At 34.0% G+C, this 23646-nt stretch overlaps 1 long non-coding RNA gene and 1 pseudogene across 1 annotated transcript; one reads left to right on the plus strand and one right to left on the minus strand.

Moving 5' to 3' along the window:
• Positions 1-11011: 11011 nt before the first annotated feature.
• LOC125599894 lies at positions 11012-12567 on the plus strand (annotated as a pseudogene).
• Positions 12006-14160, minus strand: LOC125599895. The gene is made up of 3 exons (XR_007333532.1): positions 13670-14160; positions 13146-13591; positions 12006-13043 (listed from the first exon to the last, which is right to left on the minus strand). It is a non-coding gene; the product is annotated as an uncharacterized LOC125599895 (long non-coding RNA).
• Positions 14161-23646: the final 9486 nt, after the last annotated feature.

A 23646-nucleotide genomic window follows, 5' to 3' on the forward strand; every position in this document is an offset into this window, starting at 1 on the left:
TATCATGTGCTTCTTGCTTCTATCTCTGATGTTTTTTCTTCTGCTTGCTACATTTCAGCTTGTGAGAATTTTGTCATCCTTCTCACAGTGTCGCAGCTTCTTGTATCTTAGAGGTCTCTTGATTTCATAGCCCTTGAAATCACCTCAACTGATTCACACTTTCACCATGAATCACTCCTTAAGATACAACTTGTTCACATCCCATCTTCACACTATAACCTGAGCTAAACCGGTTTTATAACCACTAAAGCTTCTCAAGAACCTTATATTACTCCACCTAAGATCTGCATGGATCCTTAAATGAGTAGAGATAACCTCTTGCCAAAGCTGTCTCTGTTTCTGAAACAGAAAACTGCATTTTTAACAGAAAAAATCTGCAACTTCTTTGGTTCTTCTTGTTCTTCAAGATGTGTGAATGAGATGCTTCCATGTACACCAGAATGAGCCTTATAACTCCTTCCTCTCACGTGCTGTTCACCAATAGACAGCTTGTCTTTCAGCCTGAGACATTCAAGTCTCCATACATTCCTCAAAACCTGAGAAATACCATGATGCTTCACCAAGAAAGAGTCTTATGGCTTCTTCCTCTCTTTAGCATCATTTACCAAGAGCTACTGCTTTGTTGTTCCTCCTGAGACATCACTTTTCTCTACAAAACCAGCTCTCCAAGAAAAGGACGTGGCTTCGTAACAGGAGCCTTGCTGCTCCAACTTTCCAAAGATCCAACCTTTCTCACTTTTCTTCACTCTCCTCCTTTCTCTAGATCTTCTTTCCTTTAGATCTGAATCTTCTTTCTCTCTTTCTTCTGGATCTGAGACTTTCTCTCTTGAAATCTCAGTGATCTCCAAAGCTTCACTCATGCTTAGAATCTCCTCATAAACCATGAGTTTCTCCTTCCATAAAACACAGCTTCCATAACCTTCAAAGCTTCCACTTCTCTTCTTGACAAAACATGATTCTTGACTTGAGAGAACCATAAAACACAGAACCTGGCTCTGATACCACTTTGTTAGGATTCAGAGGCTTAAAGACATCACTTTGTCTCAGCATAAACCCACAACAAACCAAGATAGAAGTTGCTTGAAGTCCAAAAATAGAATGCTGTAAAAAACATTGTTGTAGAGAGTATGAAGAAGAGAATAGAGAGAAGGATAAGATGGGAGCACACACACAATTTAAGGAGTTCGCGCCCGTTAACGAGGGTCACTACATCTCCCCGAGACTACAGCTCGGAATCCACTAGAAGGTATAACATAGTTACAAAGATACAAGTGATTCACTCATCATATCACTCATGAACTCACTCTAATGTATCTTACTATGTTCTAATAAGAAAACCCAAAGCTAGGCTTAAGCTCACATGTTTCTCTCACCCTTCTATGCTCTTTGTGTGGCTCAATCTCTCTCTCACGTTCTCAGCCTCCCTTTATAGTAGAGACATCTTTAAACCTAATGCACAAGAGGACAAAATGGAGAGGCTCCTCCTTGTGGTCCCAAAAGTAACTTAACCCATCTTCAACTCACCATACTAACTTGAGTTAAGCCTTGGATTACTTTTGATCTTCATTTGCTTGATAAACAAGTGTTCTCATCTTCACAAACCCATCTTACTCAACAGAAAGGACTCGGGTTCATAGTCAAACTCATCATCAGATTCATCACTATATGCACAAAAACTAACTGATTAAAAAACCATAGAATAACACTGAAGAAGTCTTCCACAGTTATGAAAGAAAAAAAGCGAGAGTTGGTGGCAATCACCTCAAGTATAGCTCATCACAAGCAAAATGTTTCCCTTTCGTACAGATTTGGCTATCTTTTTCTTCTTCTTCTTCATCACTCTCTTCATCTACATCACTTTCCATCTCATCTTCTGATACACGCATTACAAAACCTCCACCTCTCCTTCCCATCCTTTTTAAACACGCCAATGTAAAAAACATGAGAAGCTGTTCTCTACTTTCTAAATATTAAACTAAACAAACCCTAAACCGATGCACAACTCAATAAAGAGCTAAAACACTGAATCAAAAGACAGAGAGAGAGAGATATACCGTAAGGTTGTCTGAGTGAAAGGCTGAGGAAACTTTGAAAATACATTGAGCTTCTTCTCAACAGACTCGATTTCAGAGAGTAAGCTATCAAAGTTCCAGTTAGGCTCAGGGTCAATGCTAATCCCATCGACCCTTCTCGGACAAGGATGGTTCACTGGTGAAAAAGAGAGAATCAATTTACAAAGGAGAATGTCTTGCCTGTCAATCTCAGCTTTTCCTACAGCCGTCTCATAATCGAAGTAAATACGTGCGGCATAAGTCCCATTTAGATATAATTTCCCTGGTAGATATAATTTCCCTGCCATAACAATTAGGGAGTTTCATAAGATATTGTGAATCGAACAAATGGTTTAGGCAACTATATGTTTGAATTCAAATATCTCTTACCCGCAACCATCTTAGGATTGATGCCGGCGGCAAGAAAAAATCTTGGCTCCCTCCCGTACCCTTTCCTTGAGGACGTGAAGGAAGGAAGAGAGAGCATAGTCTACTTTATTGTATAAGATACCAACAAAATTACAAACAAAATCATTTGGACAGTTACAAATAATGTTAATTCGAAGGAAAAACTGTTTGTTACATTTAACCGAAAAATTAAACCAAAAATCATATGCACTATGTGTTGACATTATCATCTAAAATGACAATATAACTTTTTAGGTTAAAACAAAAACCACAAAGATCGCAATATCTAAACAAACAATTTTAAAAAATGTTATAGATACTCATAATATTGAAACATATTTGATAATCATTAAACAGTTTGGAATATTTAAATCAAATATTTAAAATTTGTTACACCTATAATATTGAAACATATTTGAAAATCATAGAATTATTATTTTCTAAATCAATATAACATAAATATACTAAATATATACACTTACAAAACTATAATTTTACACAAAACCTATTTAATAAATTCCAACTATTTTTAAAATATATATTTTAAAACTTAAAATAATTGTCAAAAAACTTAAAATAAAGTCGATTTTCCTAAACTAAGTTTCGATTAATGAGTAGACATTTTACAATTATCATTTTTGGATTATTACATCAAATATATAAAATATTTATCAAATACAAATAGATTTGTCATTTCTGTTTATGAACTAAAAAATGGGTTAACAATTTTATAACAAAAAACATCTCGCGCTTTGAAAGCGCGGATCAAAATCTAATACATCTTGCAATACTAAAATTTCTTACTGTTTAAAGGAGAAATATGCCACCTCAGATTAAAAAATCAACCAATCACATAGTCAGAAACCGCCACGTCGGTACTGCTGTTTTGACCGATCAAAGCTGGCCTTTCATTTCTATGTTTTAGTCTGTCTTAACAATTTAATTAGGCCCATCCTAAGCCCACTTCGCCAAGCGCTCTTTTTCGTCCGAGTCTACCGAAAGTCGATCTCTCCCTCCCTGACTGCTCCACTTCTTCTCCCTCATCCGTTCCCTCTCTGAACTAAACGTTACGTTCAGACATTACTGATCGATCAATTAAGGTCTTTAAGCTCCTATTAATTGTTTCGTTCCAATTCCCATTCATATAACAATCTCTAAACACTGTGTGTTATATTGGTTTTATTCGCACTGAAACAAAAAGACATGAGATACGGTTTCGGCATAAGTTAGAAAAGCATGGGTGTAACTACAAGACTGCTTTAACGCTGACTTTGTATTTACCTTTTAAAACTGCTCTGTCTTACTCTTGCTCATCAAAAATTTCCTTATACATTGGAAGAAATAGATGGATACTCCACTGTTCTTTATGTGGGCTATTTTGTTAGTATTTTGAAGTTCCATGCTAATCATTATAAATAGATGTTACTCTCAACATTGTCATGTTGTGACTTTTGATACCACCACTCAGAGCTTGAATTTAGATATACCTGCACGGTTTTCTGTCTTAATATTTTCCTTTTACTGATTCCGTGTCTTTGATTTAAGAACCAAGAAGAGATGAGGCTGGACTTTCTGTCCGATGAGCTGATTTCAGTAACTGTCTATCTCCAGAATCATGGTATCATTCCTAGAATCTTCATTAACTCTTAAGTTTAGTTTCGACATTTAAAAAACAACCACTTACATTTGAGTACAGATTTTAACACTCACAACTTTTAACAACCAACCGTAAATAGGAACCAACTTTTAGCACTAGATTATTTAAAAACATGTAACTGGAAAGCTTTTTTGGCTTGGAAATGACTGTCTTAGCAAATGGTAGGTGTGCTGTTGGGAACTGCTATACTTTGCGTAAAGATTATAGATCTGTTCTTAAGATGTTTCAGCGAGCTAATATGGAGATATGCACATACGCTTTCTGGTCACGAGTACAATTCTTTTCTATCATGAACTTGGTGTAATAGATAGCCTTTAAACGATAAGATTGGTACTGAAATGTATTATAAATTCGTGGGATTGTTAAGACCACACTGAAAAAAAAGTATTTGGTAGAATGAATTGTGCACTTTTAAATTTGAGAGTGTTTATTCACCCTTTCAAAATTCGTGAAGATAAGAACATATTGTAATGAAAAATCCCTCAAAAGAAGGGACAAAGAGCTGTTGGGTATGTTATAAGATATCAAAATCAAAACACCTACTACATCTACAGATCCACATAAACAAAAATTAAGAACACTTGTCTACGACACTGTCTTTTAGAAAGGAAATGATCTAGAATTTGAGTACCATTTACTTCATTACAAGGAAATGTATTTTGATATTTATCCGGAACCGAAGGTTGAATTAGATCCTATCAATTATACTAGTGGATCATATATTTCTAAAACCAAAAGTCGGAACCAAACCTAGAACCGAATGGGTACCCAAATATCTATAATATAATTTATATATTTATAAATATTAACTATATTTAGTATTAAAATAATCAAATAATATAAAAATAATATTTACAAGTCGAAATACCCAAAAATGAATTAATAGAATACTTTTTATCCAAAATACTTAAATTATCTGACTTATACAATTTTTTATCTGAAAACCCAATTTTTTTTGATATTTAATGTGAAAACCCCTGATATCTTTTACTTTTTAACCCAAATTAACCAAAAATCGAAACCAAACCAGAACTGAATGGGATCCGATATTACTTTGGATATAAGTCTGCTCGACTTTGATATCCGAACTGAACCAAAAACCAAAATAACTGAACCAAACCGAAAAAAACTTTCTATATAATCTAACATATTTTAAACTTCTAGAACCAGAGAACCAAATTGGAACTGAACCGGAACTGAATGCCGACGGCTAGCTATGGTAATGAATTTTAAGATGGTTTACGTTGATTGTTTGGTAATGTTCGGTAATGATCTTGAGAGATGTTTGTGAATAGAGAGATGAAAATTAGGAATTTAAGAAAGATGAACTGGAACTTTTCGTGTTTAGATTAGGTTTTCCGTTTTATCAAATTGACATTGATTAGTGATTTAACTTCTGTCAAACAAATTAATGGAAGATTAATTAGAGTGTTAAATAGGCTTGGTCAACGATTGTTTAAGGTTTTTTCTTATTTGACAAAGAGTTCAGGAATTAAATGGTATGTTTTCGAGTTAAGACTAAAAAGTCATTTTCTCTATTATATATTTGACTAAGGGGGTGTATTGGACTGAGGATTCTAAAGAGCTGTGGAGTGTTTTAATTTTGGTGGAATTTAAGTGAGTTTTGAAGTTGTTTGAGTGATTTTAGTTAAAGTTTAAAAATAAAAATAAAAAATACAGGTGATTTGGTAAACTATTTTCAAAAAATTTCTGAGTTTTTAGATGATTTGCTTAGTCTTTAATTTTGCCACATCTACCATGTAATCAAACTCGTTATCCAGGTACTCCAGTTGACATTCCAACATTTTGACAAGCCTCATGGATCCCACACACACTCATTTCCAACAACTCCATTGATCTGCATCTCGTTGGCAAACTCGTTACAAACTCAAGCTGAGAGATTAGTGGTATAACCAAAGCTCCTAAGAGAATTCACCAACTCAAAATGTATCACGTCGTGATACCTTTCTCTTTGAAACACCCATTCTTTGTTACCATCTTCCTCTGTGACTTGAATCTCAGAGATAAGACCAGCTGCAATTCTCTTAGTTGCACGTAACCAAATATGTTGTTGTGTCTGATCATCTCTACGCTAATCCTTCCTTTACGTTCTGGAAAATCAGTTGGTTTCTGTGATTGAAATCCAGAAACAAAATGATGAGAACCTTGCCTCTTCAGATTATGATGGTCCAGTACTCAAGTGATTTTGTGAGGTCTTGTGACTGCCAATCATATTTAAGAAGATGAACTTCACGTCTCTGACATGTATCAACAGTCAAACTCCTTCCAAATCGAACATGTCTAATATCCTTATGGCTTGTTATTCCTCTGGAACTACACAAACAGAAGCTCATACTAGTTCTTGAGAGCCTGAACAAAAACAAGTTGAATTGCTTTCTTCTCCGTCATGTAACAAAATCCGCTTTCAAATTCTTCTTCTGAGAAATTTCACACCCTTGAAATCGAACATAACCGAAAGTATGAGATCATTTTCCCGAGTCCTATCAATTTGTTGATCATTGATTCATTTCATGGGGAGGTGAGATAACTCCATTAACAGTCTCTCATGTTTCTTGTAACCAATTTCTACAATCAATGTAATTGTATTTCATCTTGTTCTTTGCTCTTACTGGTTTTGATACTCAAACCTATCATCTACTAGATGTTCTCCTTATTGTTTTAACAAGACAGGGCGACAAAACTGCAGAGGAACCTAAGAGTGGTGTTTGCAAAGTTCCATGATTTAAGAACTCCCTGAGGATCAGTGATAGAGGTCTGGGTTCCTCGTAAGCATCTTATGTCGTCTTCATCAGCAGCCATCACAGAAGAATAACAGAGAAAGAAGATGAACATAATTGTGATATATAGGAAGAAGATATATAGAATTTTAGCCGATCTCCATGGATGAAACTGTTCAGAACTTTGATTTTTTGGTATCTGCCAATGGACCAAAGAGACAAAGCTGCAAGTCATATGCGTTGGACGTCGTCTTAGATAAATACAAAGTAGCCGTCAGTCCTTTTTTTTTTGGTATATATTTTCTTGTTCATCGTTAGATAGATGTTTTATTTTTATTTTGAAGTCTCTCCAAATAACACATGTAGAGGTAGGAGTTTTAGAGCAACACTTTTTAACTATAATATATGAAAAGTATCCCAAAATCACATTCGTAACTTTTTCTTTCAAAATAATGTTTACTTTTCAATAACAGTGGATTTGATATAAGTTTTATAAATGATTAATTGAATAATAGGAGATTTGCAAGTGTTTGAAATGATTTTACATAAATATCATGTTCAATAACAGGTGATTTGAAAAGAATTTTTAAAATCCTTAGTTGAATAACAGGGAGTTTTAAAACAACTCCAAAATCTTTTAAAATCATAGTTTCAATACACCCCCTAAGTAATGAAGTGTAATAATCTGGTCAAAAAGATTAATAAGAAAGAATATAAATTAATTGGCTGGGTTAGATGAATAATAACTCTAACGTGATCATATTTATTTATTTACATGAACAGGTCAAATGACTCAATCTACAAATAAAAGACATACCTATTTGGCTATACCCATATCTAGACTTTCTAATAAAAAAGATTGTATAAAACAAGTATAAATTGGCTCTATCATCATCATCGACACACAAGCACTATCAACTAAATTCTTTTGATTTCTAATTTGCTTAATCAAAAGGAATCTAAGATGATGAGAACTGCTTTTTTAATTATGGTTCTTGTTTTCGCAATGACTTTGTCATATCCGAATGCTCAGCCGACAGATCCTGAAGGGTGTAAAAACACATTTAGGAACATTACAGAAGGATGCCGCCAATATCTACGCAATATTTTTCATTTTCATTTCGGATTCGGTGGGCTCAAGAAAGCATGTTGTGGAACCGTTGTTAATGTTACAGATTTATGTTGGCCAATCCTCTTCCCGAGCCAGCCTTACGTTCGTTTTCTGTTAAAGTCTCTTTGCACAAAGTCCAATTTACATTGAAGTTTTTGAGTATTTTATTTTTATGATATTTTAAAAAGTGAAAATAAAAGGTTATCTACTTATTAGTTAATACATATTTTTGCTTATAATACCATTTATGTATTACTAGACTTTAATCCGTATCATGCTCGTAAACTTTTAGTTCAAATACAAAAATTAAATTAAATAATATGTTACAATACCATTTTCTAATTTTATTAAATTTGTAGAGAAAAACTAAGTTTTTGAGACGTCAAATTTATCTAGAGAGTCTGACTTCTAAAAGTAATTTCCCATACAAATGCTGGAATATAATCATGATGGCTTGCTTGAAGACACTATCTGGGTCTCGCTAAACAATATTGAATAAAATAATAAATAATCTTAAATATAGTTTAAAAAATAAGAGATATATCAAAGATAAATTAGAAAACGTAGGATTTTCCCTAAAACTTAGGATTTTCCTTAAAACTTAGGATGAAAATATTATGCTCTACCAAATGTGTAAAAATTATCCTATAAAATAGCTAAAGAATCTCAATCATTTAAGAAGTTTAAGGGACCAAATCAAATTTATTTTTATTATTCTATTAATGTTAGATTTAAGTGTAAGTACATTTATCTGAAATCGAAGAACCGAACCGTACCAAAAGAAAAGAACTAAACCAAAATCAAATCAGTTTTTTTTTTTAAATATTCGTACTGATCTTAGATCTCTAAAACCGAAAAGTCAGAAGTGGTGAAGTTAAAGAGTCTGGTAAAAATAAAATGAATGGAGGAGAATACTCTAACCGCATGTCCATTGGCTGGATTGTTATGAGTATCTCATGAACTAAAATAAAGAAATGAAATAAAAGGTAAGGGCAAAAGAGGAGAGATGGAAGAATTGATTATTCGTCAAGCTTCTAATAGTCTAATTATTTAAAATTAACTAATGCATGACTCACATATATATCTATTCGGGTGTTTTTTTTTGTATAAATAAATATTTGCTTTGTATAAATGACGGTATATATTTTTAACATTTATCCTTATTAAATAATTTTAAATATAATATTTCTAAGCACAATAAATTTATAATATATATTAGTATTTTTTATTTTTTGACCCATCAACTGTATCACATACATTTCTCATCATATATTTATCGTATTGGATTAATATGAAAATGTATGTAAAATAATATATTGACAGATTAATTTATATTTTATTTATATATTATATAAATTCACTATTATATTTTACAGTTTAAATGAATAAAACTTTATATTTCTTAAAATAAAGTAGGTTAACCAATTAATTTAGTAAATTTGATAGAATAACCCAAAAAAGCCTTATTATAGTTATATATATTTTCACAAATTATATTATAACTTTAATATTTATATGTCTTTATATATAAAAAAAATTTCAATTTTTTCTATAAAAATTTATTGAAAATGAGACACATAATTTACGATGTAATTGTATTATGATGTAAAGACGTTTAATAAAAAATATGAAAAGAGAGTTCATAAATATGTATAATTATTATGGTGAAGATAATAAATGAAGTTGTTAGAATTGGTTCAAAAAGGAATGGAGAAGTTGTAGTAAAATACTTAAAATAGAGAAGTTCTGTTTTGTACTTATATTTTAATAATATAGATAAAATATCCATATATATATAGTAGAAAGATGTCATTTTTGTATGAGCCATCTCAGCAACTCCTTCAACGGGTGACACACGTCAGATTTTTAAAGAAAAGTCACTCTATAGATTTGTCTAAGGTGGGTATTTGGGAAACCTATCGTGTTTTGGTATGGGTTCAATCAGATTTTGGTTCGGGTTTAATCGGATTTTCGGGTTTATGAATTTCAGTCCTATTCAGGTATTATAAAAGTTTGGTGCGAGTTTGGTTTGAGATTAGTAACATTTTTAAAAACCTGTTAAATCTAATATAATTTTGGGTTGTTTTAGGATTCAGAATTCACGTAACTGATTCATTGAACAAATCTTAATCGGGTTTTTGGTTCCAAAATACTTTTTGGACTTAGTTAAACCCAAAACCTAAAAAAAATCCAGTGCAATAACTATCAAAATAAAAAAAAATTGAAACGATAAATTTTATTGTCACGATTCTTGTAGTTTCTAGTTTAATTTTTGACAAATGAAATAAAAAAATATTAGAAAATGAAATTAGAGAACAAAACTCAAAAATATGTATAAACCTATCATATCTAATATTGAATCCGATAAACTCGACTATATAGAAGAAAAAATAATACCAAAATATATTAAACTAAGTATCTGAGTTAATTATTTATGTAAGATACTTATTTAGGTATTTAATGAAATCTTAGAGTATTTTGATAAATATATATATTTGGGATTAAGTTCGGATTTTGTACGTATTTTTTTGAATTTTATGAGGTTTTTGGATATTCATTCGAGTTCGAGTTTGATTCATATAACACACATAACCCAAAATACAATAAAACAAATCATATTCGATATTTATGTTGGGCTTGGTTCGATACGGATTCATCGGTTCGGATTTTTGAATTTGGATTTTTTATCCACCCCGAGATTAGTCAGTTTCGTAGGTTTTGTATTATGTAGTTAGCCAACACATGTATTAGATAGTTATAAACATTGGGCTTCACCCTACTATCTATAACAATAAAGGGGAGTTTTCTCTCACCTCCTGCTGCCACTTCAGCCTATAGGGTGGGGCATTTCGCGACACGTGTCGTAATACCAAAGCTTTTGCGATTTTTTCCGTTTGCGGTTCTCTAATTAAAGCGTATGCGAACTGGGTTTTCCGTACGATAGATAGGTTTGGCCCAAACCTTGAGCCCGTTAAGAGACCTATCCGGGTATTAGGTATTAGGGTTCGTCCGTTCGTCGTAGTCTTCCTCTTTCACTTGCCACCTCCACAATGTAATTCACAGACTTTAAGCGTCGATTCTAACTCTGTAACTTGGTAGTTATGCCCCACCCTCTTGACAAAGCCACAGCCGATGGACACAACGTGGACGGTGGCTTGAAGGCCATTGGGCTTACCGATCAAGGAGAGACACCATCGTTTGGAGCAAATCCACTGGACTTCCTCTCCACAAAGCTATCGTCTGTATGGATGCTCGCACCAGTTCCATCTGCAGGTACATACATACATAATCTCTCTCTCTCTCTCTTTCTTCTTTTGTTTTCTTGAATCATTTGTCATAAAAATCCTCTGTTCTTAGGGAGTTCGTTTTTGATGAAATTTTTTTTTTGGATGATATTCACAGGAGACTAGAGAAGGAACTATCAGGAGGAAGATCCCATTTCGTTGAGTCTTGTGGATTGCCTATAAGCACATAATTCTCTGCCATGAAGCTTCTCTGGCTAATGGAGAACGTAGATGCTGTTAAAGACGCTATCAAGAAAGGATATGCCATCTTTGGCACAATTGACACATGGCTGATCTGGAACATGACCGGCGGTGTGAATGGAGGTCTACACGTCACGGATGTCACCAACGCTTCTCGTACAATGCTCATGAACCTCAAAACCCTGAGCTGTGACGAGGACACTCTCAAGACTCTAGGCATTCCCGCTGAAATCTTACCAAGATTGTAAGCAACACGGAGGTCATTGGAGAAATCTGCAAAGGCTGGCCCATTCCTAGTATCAAGATCGCTGGATGTCTTGGCGACCAGCACATTGCAATGTTAGGACAAGCTTGCAAAAAAGGTGAGGCTAAGAGTACCTACGACACTGGCCCTTTCATCCTTCTCAACACAGGAGAAGTTCCCATCAAGTCAGGTCATGGACTTCTAACCACACTGTCTTACAAGCTTGGGCCTCAAGCACAAACAAATTACGCTCTCGAGGGTTCCATTGTTATAGCTGGAGCTGCTGTTCAGTGGCTAAGAGATAGTCTTGGGATTATTAAGAGTGCCAGTGAAATTGAAGATTTGGCGGCTATGGTAGAAACAACCGGAGGAGTGTACTTTGTGCCAGCATTCAACGGTTTGTTTGCGCCTTGGTGGAGAGAAGACGCTCGTGGTGTCTGCATTGGAATCACGAGATTCACAAACAAGTCTCACATTGCAAGGGCTGTGCTGGAGAGCATGTGTTTCCAAGTGAAAGATGTGCTAGACTCCCTAAATAACGAGAAAGGGGAGTTCTTGCTTAGAGTTGATGGTGGCGCCACTGCCAACAACCTTCTTATGCATATTCAGGTAATGACTTATCCTCTTCTTCTCACGTATGAATCTTGATGATGTGTTGTTTATTTTGTAACATTACTCTCATTTGTCCTTTTGAAACATGGGGCTGATTTGATGGGAACTCCGGTGGTGAGGCCAGTGGACATAGAGACAACAGCACTTGGAGCAGCGTACGCATTACATTTCTTTCTGAAGATGCTAGAGGAGGCTGACGTTCCAACGAAAGAGGATAATATAGTTTACAAAGAGATTTTGAAGAACCTTTGCGAAGCCTAGGCGAGATTTAATATAGTGAATTTTTACTCCTAAATGTACGACTCATATTGCTTTCTAACTTACACAATAAATTATATGGTTCCCCTGTTTCTAACACTCTCGATATGTGTTTGCAGCTTAAACAAATGGATCGTGGAACTAATCTCAAGCACACTTCCATTATCTGAGAGATCTTAATAATGCGGAGCTGTCATCATCTCTACACATACTATGTATGGTTAACTGAGATGGGAGTTTTAAAATTTTATAAATACAGAAAAATATACTCTGTGAGAAATCACGGCTGACTTACTCAACAACAAAATTTCAAAAATCAAACGCCCACCTCTGACTTACGGAATCAGTTTTGTTCTCTCAGCAACTTGGGATTGATGTTTGTGGCAACCACCACCTTTGGTTCATCACAACTCCAAAGCAAATTTGCATCAAGGAGCCTATCTAGATCGGCAAAAACACTTAGGCAAACATTTGAGTGACTGCAAAGACAGGGAGTCTAACGATTAGACATGTCCAGACTGTAAAACCTTATGTGTGCTCACCTTTAAAAGAAAATGATTTTTTTGAGTAGATATATATACCTTTCAATGCTTATGGTGATCATCATGCGTTGTGTACTTTATGTCTCTTCATTGTAAGTAGTTCTAATCCCCTTACTTGCCCAACAACATCTACAAAATGAATATATGTGCTAAGCTATCAAGTGTGATATGTGAAATAAATATATGCAAAAGTTTTAAAAGAGGGAAATGAATTCAAACATGGTAAATCAGTAGTCGTGTTGGATAATACCATAAGTTGTTTGTAATCCCGAAACCTGAAGCTCTCCCTCGGGATCCGTTCAAACGTTTCAGCAAGCTCCACAAGCTCCACGAAAACAGTTTGGTCAATGAAACGAATAGCACATGAGGACTCTCGGTAAAGGGGAAGTTGGGCTTTATGTTACATCAAAAGTATTAAGCTCATAAACCGAGTCTTCACTCAATAAGTTTTTGAACGTATTGGGACGATGCACACTAAGTGAAGCCTGAATAATTGTAGAATGAGAGAAAAACGCTTCAATGAGATGACGCCATCTCACAAAAACACATACAAGAACACATACCTTCTTGAGCCTCTCCTCCACTCTTTCTTTTTTTATCTGGTCGAGTTCAGCCTAAGAGCTTCAGTGTCATCCTCATCGTCGTCACTTTCAACATCACTAACAAAGACAACCAGGTCGTAAGATAACTTGAAGGAAATTATGACTCTCAGTTGACATAAGTCATCAAAAACTCTCGAAAAGGATAGCACCGAAGCAATTGCATATTCCCAAAACCATGGCTCTGATGAAAAGCCTTGAGTACACCGCTAGCAAAGAATCTTTAGCCAAATTTAAAGCACAAAAAATGAACTGCAATAGGTAGAAATTAATTGAAAATTGGTACCTATCATCATCATCACTTATGATATCAACTTATTAATAAAGAAGGGGAGCTCATTGGGTTGACATGCTGATGTTTGATTAATTGGTACACCTTCAAATATTTCTCCTTCTTTTGATTATGAGATTAAACTCTTGATTAATAGGAGTTAGTGATGCTGCTCCAAATCAGCCTGCTCCAAATTGCATAGCTCCAGAACTGGACTGGCAGTTAGATTCTGGCAGCTGTAACTTTTTGGCTTTTGCTAATAATTTTGAAAACAAATTATTTTCCATAGTTCTAAAATTTATTCTTTCTCACAACTTCATACTCACGTATTAAAATGGATCAAATGTATCCTATCTATACTTGTACCACTAACTTCTATCAAATGGATCAAATGTATCCTCTTTATATTACTACCACTAACTTCTATCAAATGAATCAAACAAACCCTGTTCAACTTATTAAATTAATAAATATACAAACCCGGCGCGTAGCGCCGGAATACCCCTAGTATTTTAATAGACTAAACTATCATCTTATCACAACGTGTCTTATGAATCCCATAAGATGAATCCCAAATAACAAAACTGCTAGGATAAAATTTGCGCCTTGCGCAGGATGAGTTTATTTGTATATATTATCGATAGTTTTTTTTATATATGTGATCATTTTATTTATATATATAAAATATTTTTTGTTGTTATTATATAATTTCTTTCCGATGGATCGGATCAATTTTTATTAAAAATAATGGAACAAAACTATAATTAATACATCATGGGTTGATCGGATTGGACATTAAACAAACTATGACATAAAAATCTTATTTTTTCCATCGAACACATTCTTGAAAAAATGAACAGTATTGTTTTCACAGTTGAATTATTTTGACTTTTATCTTCCATATGGTTTTGAAAGCTTTCAAATCAACCATCGAATTGATACATGTCATTTTAATGTTTTCAGTCGTATACTTAAGGAAAACTTGCATTTTTGTAATTTAAAGTCGTTTTAAAAAATTCAAAATATAACATCTAAGAAAAAATCTAACATATAAGAAAAATTTAACATATAAGGTGTCCTCATTTTTGTATTTTAAAGTCGTTTTTTTTTAAAATAACAAATAAGGTTTCCTCATTTTTGTAATTTAAAGTCATTTAAAAAAATTCAAAATATTACATATAACTATATAAGAAAAAATCTAATTTTTTATTATATGGTTAATGTGATTGTTTATTTTTTTTAATAATATAAAATTAAACAAAATGAAGGAGGATGCAAAAATTGTTATCAAATCTTTATTATTCATAATCATTAATTGCCATATATATGTAAATCATATTAGGTAATTTCGTAGCTTTTATTTAGGGAACGAATACGCACTTCTTATATTTTAGGTTAATATAATGTTCTTTAGTGGACATTAAACAAATTATGACATAAAAACCTTATTTTTTTCCTCGAACACAATTTTGAAAAAGTGAATAGTGTTGTTTTCACAGTTGAATTATTTTGACTTTTAACTTACATATGGTTTTGAAAGCTTTCAAATCAACCATCGAACTGATACATGTCATTTTAATGTTTTTAGTCGTATACTTAAAGAAAACTTACATTTTTGTAATTTAAAGTTGTTTTAAAAATTCAAAATATAACATATAAAAAAATCTAACATATAAGGTGTCCTCATTTTTGTATTTTAAAGTCGTTTTAAAAAAAAAATAACATATAAGGTTTCCTCATTTTTGTAATTTAAAGTCATTTAAAAATTCAAAATATAACATATAAGAAAAAATCTAATTTTTTATTATATGGTTAATGTGATTGTTTATTTTTTTAATAATATAAAATTAAACAAAAATGAAGAATGATGCAAAAATTATCAAATCTTTATTATTCATAATCATTAATTGTCATATATATGTAAATCATATTAGGTAATTCTGTAGCTTTTATTTAAGGAAAGAATACGCACTTCTTATATTTTAGGTTAATATAATGTTCTCTAGTGGACATTAAACAAAATATGACATAAAAAACTTTATTTCTTCCAGCGAACACATTCTTGAAAAAAATGAACAATATTGTTTTCACAGTTGAATTATTTTGACTTTTATCTTCCATATGGTTTTGAAAGCTTTCAAATCAACCATCGAATTAATACATGTCATTTTAATGTTTTTAGTCGTATACTTAAGGAAAACTTACATTTTTGTAATTTAAAGTCGTTTTAAAAAAATTCAAAATATGACATATATGAAAATTCTAACATATAAGAAAAATATAACATATAAGGTGTCCTCATTTTTGTATTTTAAAGTCGTTTAAAAAAATATATAACATATAAAGGTTTCCTCATTTTTTTTAATTTAAAGTCATTTTAAAAAATTCAAAATATACCATATAAGAAAAAATCTAATTTTTTATTATATGTTTAATGTGATTGTTTAAGTTTTTTTAATAATATAAATTTAAACAAAAATGAAGAAGGATGGAAAAATTGTTATCAAATCTTTATTATTCATAATCATTAATTCTCGTATGTATGTAAATCATATTAGGTAATTCCGTAGCTTTTATTTAAGGAAAGAATACACACTTTATATATTTTAGGTTAATATAATGTTCTTTAGTGTTATATAATTATGGAATAATGTGACACCATTAGATTAAACTATACTTTATATTAGATACTCTAGAATTCTTTGAAATGAAATTTAGAAGGCATTTAGAGTGCCACCTAGGATTTGGAGTTTTTTTAATTAATACAAAATTAAGGTTCTAATTTTTCAAATGCTTCTCAATTAATATATAGGGATATTATCCCATCTTATTAAAATTATTATTTCGCGTTTATAGAACATAACATGTGCTATAATAAATTATTGCAGTTTGTATTGAATTTACTCTTCGTATATTCAACAATTGATATATTTGACATCACAAAAAAAAATTGCTTCAGTGATAGGCCATAGATTTTACCCACTTTTAGTCATGGTTTATAAGTGTTTTAATAACTAGTTATTATGTTTTAGAGTTTATTTAGTATATTTATAAGATCAGAAGTGACTTGGAAGAAAGTGATGATTTTGGAGATAATTAGAGAGAACAACCGAGCTGACCATCAAGCAAGACCAGTGGTCGACATTCAGAGACAATAATCGATCGATGCACATCTTGTGACATCGATCGACATCGAAGCGCGCAGAAGCCCGTTTGGTTCCAACCGACTTAGAGCCCAAGACTTCATCAATTTACAAGATTACCCCTGACGAGTTTTAACCTAATATTTATAGCTTGCCAAAGTGTTAGAGGCAAAGTGTGCTTTCTTGTTTTCTTATTTTCACAGGAAAAAGTTTTCTAGGATTTTTGTAGAGTTGGAGAGAAGATCCAAAGAGATTTGTAATTGGAACTCCATTATTATCTATCTATCTATGCAGTTTTTATACCTTATTGTTATTATGAATTGGTTACATATGTCTGAGTAGTTTTATTGTTAGATTTAGGGTTTAAATAGGTTATGAGGGATTAGCCCCAACTATTATTGCTAAATTGTGATATTCAATATTAGGATTGTCATTAATGCTTGTTTCTAGTTTAGCTAGCTAGAACCTTGACCTAGGAGTTGTAGGCACAAGTTAACACTTGAATATCACCTTGAATCCGTCCTAATTGAACTATGATTGTTAGAGTAAGGCGAAAGCTGATCTAGTAAGCCTAGTGAGCATCACTACAATAAAACAGCGGTATTCTGACAGACATTCCGACGGAAAATGAAATCCTCGGAATATCCCGAGGAATTTCCGAGGAAACACAAAATTTGGTTTCCTCGGAATTTCCTCGAAATATACCGACGGAATTCTGAGGAAATATTAATCCGTCCGAATATTCTTATGGAATACCGAGGAAAAATGTATTCCTCGGAAAAAACCGATGAATTCCGAGGATATATTATAGCCGTTAGAGAGCCATTGGAGAATTTTAAAAATTCCGAGGAAATTCCGACGAACTAGCCGTTTCTGTCGGAATTCCGTCGGAATTTCCTCGATCTGTCGGCAGGATTTCAACTATAAATACAAGCACCCCTCTTCCTCTTCATTCACTCCATATCTTCATCCTCCCTCTTACTCTCTTTACACACGAATTTGATTCATAAAAAACATGTCTTCTTCAAATTATTTTCGTTCTTGGATCGATCGACCTCATTTGGATCCGAACACGAGATTGCTTACAGAAGAATACCAACGAGGTATAACCGAATACATGGGGTTAGTTCACCGACAACCGGAAGCAAAAACAGGTATGTTAAGATGTCATTGCTCTAATTGTAAAATAGAAAGGTTATTAAAGAGTGAGATGTTTGGACTCATCTATATTTGAGTGAGTTTACACGAAGTTACAAAATTTGGTATCATCATGGGGAAACTGATTATGAACATGGTAGTACTAGCAAACCTCAGCCAGCGGTTACATTAGAAGAACCAATTGGAACGGATGTAGATTATGGTGTAGGTACTGAGCAGATGGTAAATGATCATTTTAGAGGGGAAGATTTACCCAATACAGAAGCTAGGAGATTTTATGATATGTTGGATGCTGGAAAACAACCATTGTACGAAGGTTGCAGAGATGGTCATTCAGCTTTATCATCTGCTACAAGATTGATGGGCAATTAAACAGATTATAATTTGGCTGAAGACTGTGTGGATGCGATTGCTGATTTTGTAAAAGGTATTCTACCCGAGGATAATGTAGCTCCTGGTTCATACTACGAGGTTCAGAAACTCGTAGCTGGTCTTGGTTTATCGTATCAGGTAATAGATGTATGCAGCGACAACTGCATGATTTATTGGAGGGCGGATGAACAGCGGGTTACATGCAAATTTTGTGGAAAGCCTCGTTATAAAGATACAAGTGAAAGATTTCCCGTGCCATTATTTTCCTTTGACGGAAAGGTTTCAGAGGTTGTATCTGTCTGAACGCACAGCGCAACCAATGAGATGGCATGCGGAGCACTCAACAGTTGGTGAGATCAGACATCCTTCAGATGCAAAAGCGTGGAAGCATTTCCAATCAAACATCCTTCAGATCAGACATCCTTCAGATGGCATGCCAGACGTCGGTGGACATGAGTGTTTTCCGGTAGATGCTGTTGGAGACCTACATAACTGGCACAAAAAAAGTATTTTCTGGGATCTGCCATACTGGGAGGATCATCTGCTAAGGCATAATTTAGATGTCATTCATATTGAGAAGAACTTTTTTGACAATCTCATGAACACGATCCTTAATGTTCAAGGTAAAACAAAGGATAATTTGAAGTCAAGACTGGATTTAGTCGATATATGTGCTCGTTCAGAACTTCATGTTGATGAGAATGGTAGGGCTCCTTTTCCCATATACCGACTTGATGCAAAGGGAAAAGATGCCTTCTTTAATTGGATTTCAAACGATGTGGAATTTCCAGACGGTTACGCATCTAATTTGCGTAACTGTATCGACAGAAAGGAAGGAAAGTTTACTGGCTTGAAAAGCCACGATTGCCATGTAATGATGCAGCGCCTCCTTCCATTTGCCTTCAAGGAACTATTACCACGAAATGTTCATGAAGCAATTGCAGGGATAAGTGGTTTCTTCCGTGATTTATGCACGAGATCAGTGACTCTTGAAGGTATTGAAAATTTGAAGACTAACATAGCCGTGATTCAGTGCAACCTTGAGAAGATATTTCCTCCCTCATTTTTTGATGTTATGGAGCATCTTGTTATTCACCTGGCAAGAGAATTGGAACTTGGTGGTCATGTGCAGTATAGATGGATGTATCTGTATGAGCGGTATATGTTCCATTTGAAGAAGATGGTGAAAAATTTAAGTAGGGTGGAAGGTTCTATAGTCGCACAGATGATCAATGAAGAAACTTCAAACTTTATCGAGTGCTACTTTCCAGCAGAAGTTCAGACCAAAAACAGAAGACCTGCTCGGCATGATGATAGAGGTGAATGCAACATATCATGTTACGGTTCCAGACATTTTCACAGACGTTGGACGACTTAGCGGAAAACCAAAGGACCGTCGACTTACTGAGCAGGAGCGCAGTAATTTGCAAACATATTTGCTCACCAACTGCAAAGATGTTCTTCAATATGAGAGGTAAATAAATTAGCTTACAAATTTTTATTTTAACAAGTTGAAATTTAAATCTTAATTAATTACATTATTGTCATCATATGTACAGGATTTTCATGGCAGAAAAGAGGTTCGAATATAGATACGCCACAGAGGACGAACTAGAAGAAATGAAGCAGAGAGAATTTTCTGGATGGATGTTTACTTATGTGAGTGCTTTAAACAAATTAAAATATCATTTATCACATATTTATACTAATTCACATTTATTGATATAATATATATATATGCTATTAATATAGGTGTCTGCTGGTTTGGCCAGAGGTGAAACATTTGACGATTGGATACGCGAGATAGTCGTTGGACCAAAATTTGTTGTGAAGTCATATCCGAGATTTTGTACTCGAGGATATGCATTCACAACTCAGAAGAGGAGACGTTCGAGTACGACTTATGATGCTGGCGTTTGTTCTGCATCAGGAGATGATGTATACTACGGACACATACATGAGATTTTGGAAATCAAGTATTTGGGCATGGTTGGATTGCGCTGTACTGTTTTCTATTGTGATTGGCACGACAACACTCTAGATCGAGGTGTGAGAATAGATGCATTTGGTGTTACATCAGTAAATTCGAGGTGAAAGCTGCAATATTATGATCCTTTCATTCTTGCTTCTCAGACCGATCAGGTAATTAAATGTTAATTATTTAGAATGATTCATCATCATGTGTATTAATTTATAATTTTACTAATAATTTTTTAAATGTTACAGGTTTGTTATATCAAGTACCCCCGGGTAAGGAACAGAGATGATCCATGGGTTACTGTTACAAGACTCAACCCGAGAGGCCGAGTTCAGGGAAGTTCTGAGCTGGAAGACCCACTACAACCAAGCACATCCGGCAACTTAAGTGCAGCAGAAGATTTAGCTGGAGTTGGCCTTGTAGTCGATTTAACCGACTTCGGAGAGGAAGCCGTCGTTCACGTAGAGGATGAACCAGTGATTGGAGAGTTTCACCAAGATCCAGATTCAGATTCATCTGGTGATGATGACTCGGAAACAGACTAGCATCGACTTTTTTTTTTTTAATAGAAATACCGACGGAATTTCGAGGAAGATAAGGGTTTCCTCGGAATTCCCTCGGAATATTCCGAGGAAATTCTGAGGAAGTAGGGTTTTTAAACCGAAAACAACGTTTTGCGGTTTGAATAACACTTATATAACCCTTATTAAGTGTCTTAGACTGATTATGAAGTCAAAAATTTGTTCCTTACCCTATAATAAACACTTTTCCGATTGTATGAAAGAAATCCCCACAACATAAGAGAAACACTTATACACTTTAATGAACGGTAAAGGGAATATTTACAATTCGTTTTGAAATTTTGTTATTTCATGGTTTATGATCATCTATACAAAGAATCCTCAATGGTATGCATTACAATTGTATAAGAAATGAAATACAGCAAAAAAAAATCGATGTTTTGAAACCCCAAACACTAGTTCCTCGGTATTTCCTCGGAATATTCCGACGGAATTCCGAGGAAGATAAGGGTTTCCTCGGAATTCCCTCGGAATATTCCGAGGAAATTCCGAGGAAGTAGAGTTTTTAAACCGAAAACAACGTTTTGCAGTTTGAATAACACTTATATAACCCTTATTAAGTGTCTTAGACTGATTATGAAGTCAAAAATTTGTTTCTTACCCTATAATAAACACTTTTCCGATTGTATGAACGAAATCCCCACAACATAAGAGAAACACTTATACACTTTAATGAACGGTAAAGGGAATACTTACAATTCGTTTTGAAATTTTGTTATTTTATGGTTTATGATCATCTGTACAAAGAATCCTCAATGGTATGCATTACAATTGTATAAGAAATGAAATACGGCAAAAAAAATCGATGTTTTGAAACCCCAAACACTAGTTCCTCGGTATTTCCTCGGAATATTCCGACGGAATTCCGAAGAAGATAAGGGTTTCCTCGGAATTCCCTCGGAATATTCCGAGGAAGTAGGATTTTTAAACCGAAAACAACGTTTTGCGGTTTGAATAACACTTATATAACCCTTATTAAGTGTCTTAGACTGATTATGAAGTCAAAAATTTGTTTCTTACCCTATAATAAACACTTTTCTGATTGTATGAACGAAATCCCCACAACATAAGAGAAACACTTATACACTTTAATGAACGGTAAAGGGAATACTTACAATTCGTTTTGAAATTTTGTTATTTCAATTTTAATTTTAATTTTATATTTTCGAATTTAACTAATATGATTTCAATTTTAATTTTAATTTTATATTTTCGAATTTAAATTTCAAAAAATTTATTTTTTAAAAAAATTAATTTTTTTAAATTCCGAGGAAATGAACCCTCGGAATATACCGAGGGACATGTTCTTCGGAATATACCGAGGGACTCATTCCTCGGAATATATCGAGGGACTTGTTCCTCGGAATATTCCGAGGGTTCAAATTCCGAGGAAATGAACCCTCGGAAAATACCGAGGGACATGTTCCTCGGAATATACCGAGGGACTCATTCCTCGGAATTTTCCGAGGGTTCATTTCCTCGGAAATTCCCGATGAAAATTCCGAGGAACATTTCGTCGGAACTTCCGAGGTAAATTCCAAGGAAGTTCTCCCTCGGTATATTCCGAGGAGCTTTCCGACGAACTGGTGGTACTCGGAGTTTCCTCGGAAATTTGTTTCCTCGGAATTCCGTCGGAAAATTTCCAGGGATTTCCGAGGAAAAATGAATTTCCGAGGAGTTATTTCCGAGGACTTGTTTCGTCGGTATGTCGTCGGAATAACGTTATTCCGACGACAAACCGACGATTTTTTCCGTCAGTATGTCGTTGTTTTCTTATAGTGCATTATTCAACCCGCGCGTAAAGCTTGACTTAGAACGTGTCGATCGATATTCCTATAGAATAATCGATCGACGGTGCAAAAGGTGTATCGATCGACATTCCTCTAGAATCATCGATCGACACGTATATCTGGTCAATAGACAAACCTAGAAAATGAAAGCCGATCGGTGTTTCATAAGTGTTTGAGCTCTATAATATCATGCTACAACTGTTAGGCATCTGTAGGATTATAATCATGATTACATGAATAGAAACATTAAGTCTAGTTATTTCATTTAAGTGCAAAAACCCAATCAAACCAATCGAGCAACTGCCTTGCTCACAACCCGTTATTTACATTTAAACATAATCAACCTAGCTTAATCACTCTAATTAAATTTATTAGGTTCCCTAGCTCCTTGTGGATTCGATCCCTAAGTACTACAATTGAACCTCTTATTTGAGAGAGTAATTCACTCTTTAGGGTAATTTGAGTGAGATCATTCAGCGCTTATAAGTAGGGCTGGGCAAATAAACCGAACCTGAAAATCCGAACCGAACCCGATCCGATAAAAATAAATCCGAACCGATCCGAACCCGACATAAATACCGAATGGATCCTGTTTTTTGATATTTTGGGTTATGGGTATTATCCGAACCGAACCCGGACCTAAATGGA

This window comes from Brassica napus, unplaced genomic scaffold (assembly GCF_020379485.1).
Source record: "Brassica napus cultivar Da-Ae unplaced genomic scaffold, Da-Ae ScsIHWf_2053;HRSCAF=2704, whole genome shotgun sequence".
Lineage (NCBI taxonomy): Eukaryota > Viridiplantae > Streptophyta > Magnoliopsida > Brassicales > Brassicaceae > Brassica > Brassica napus.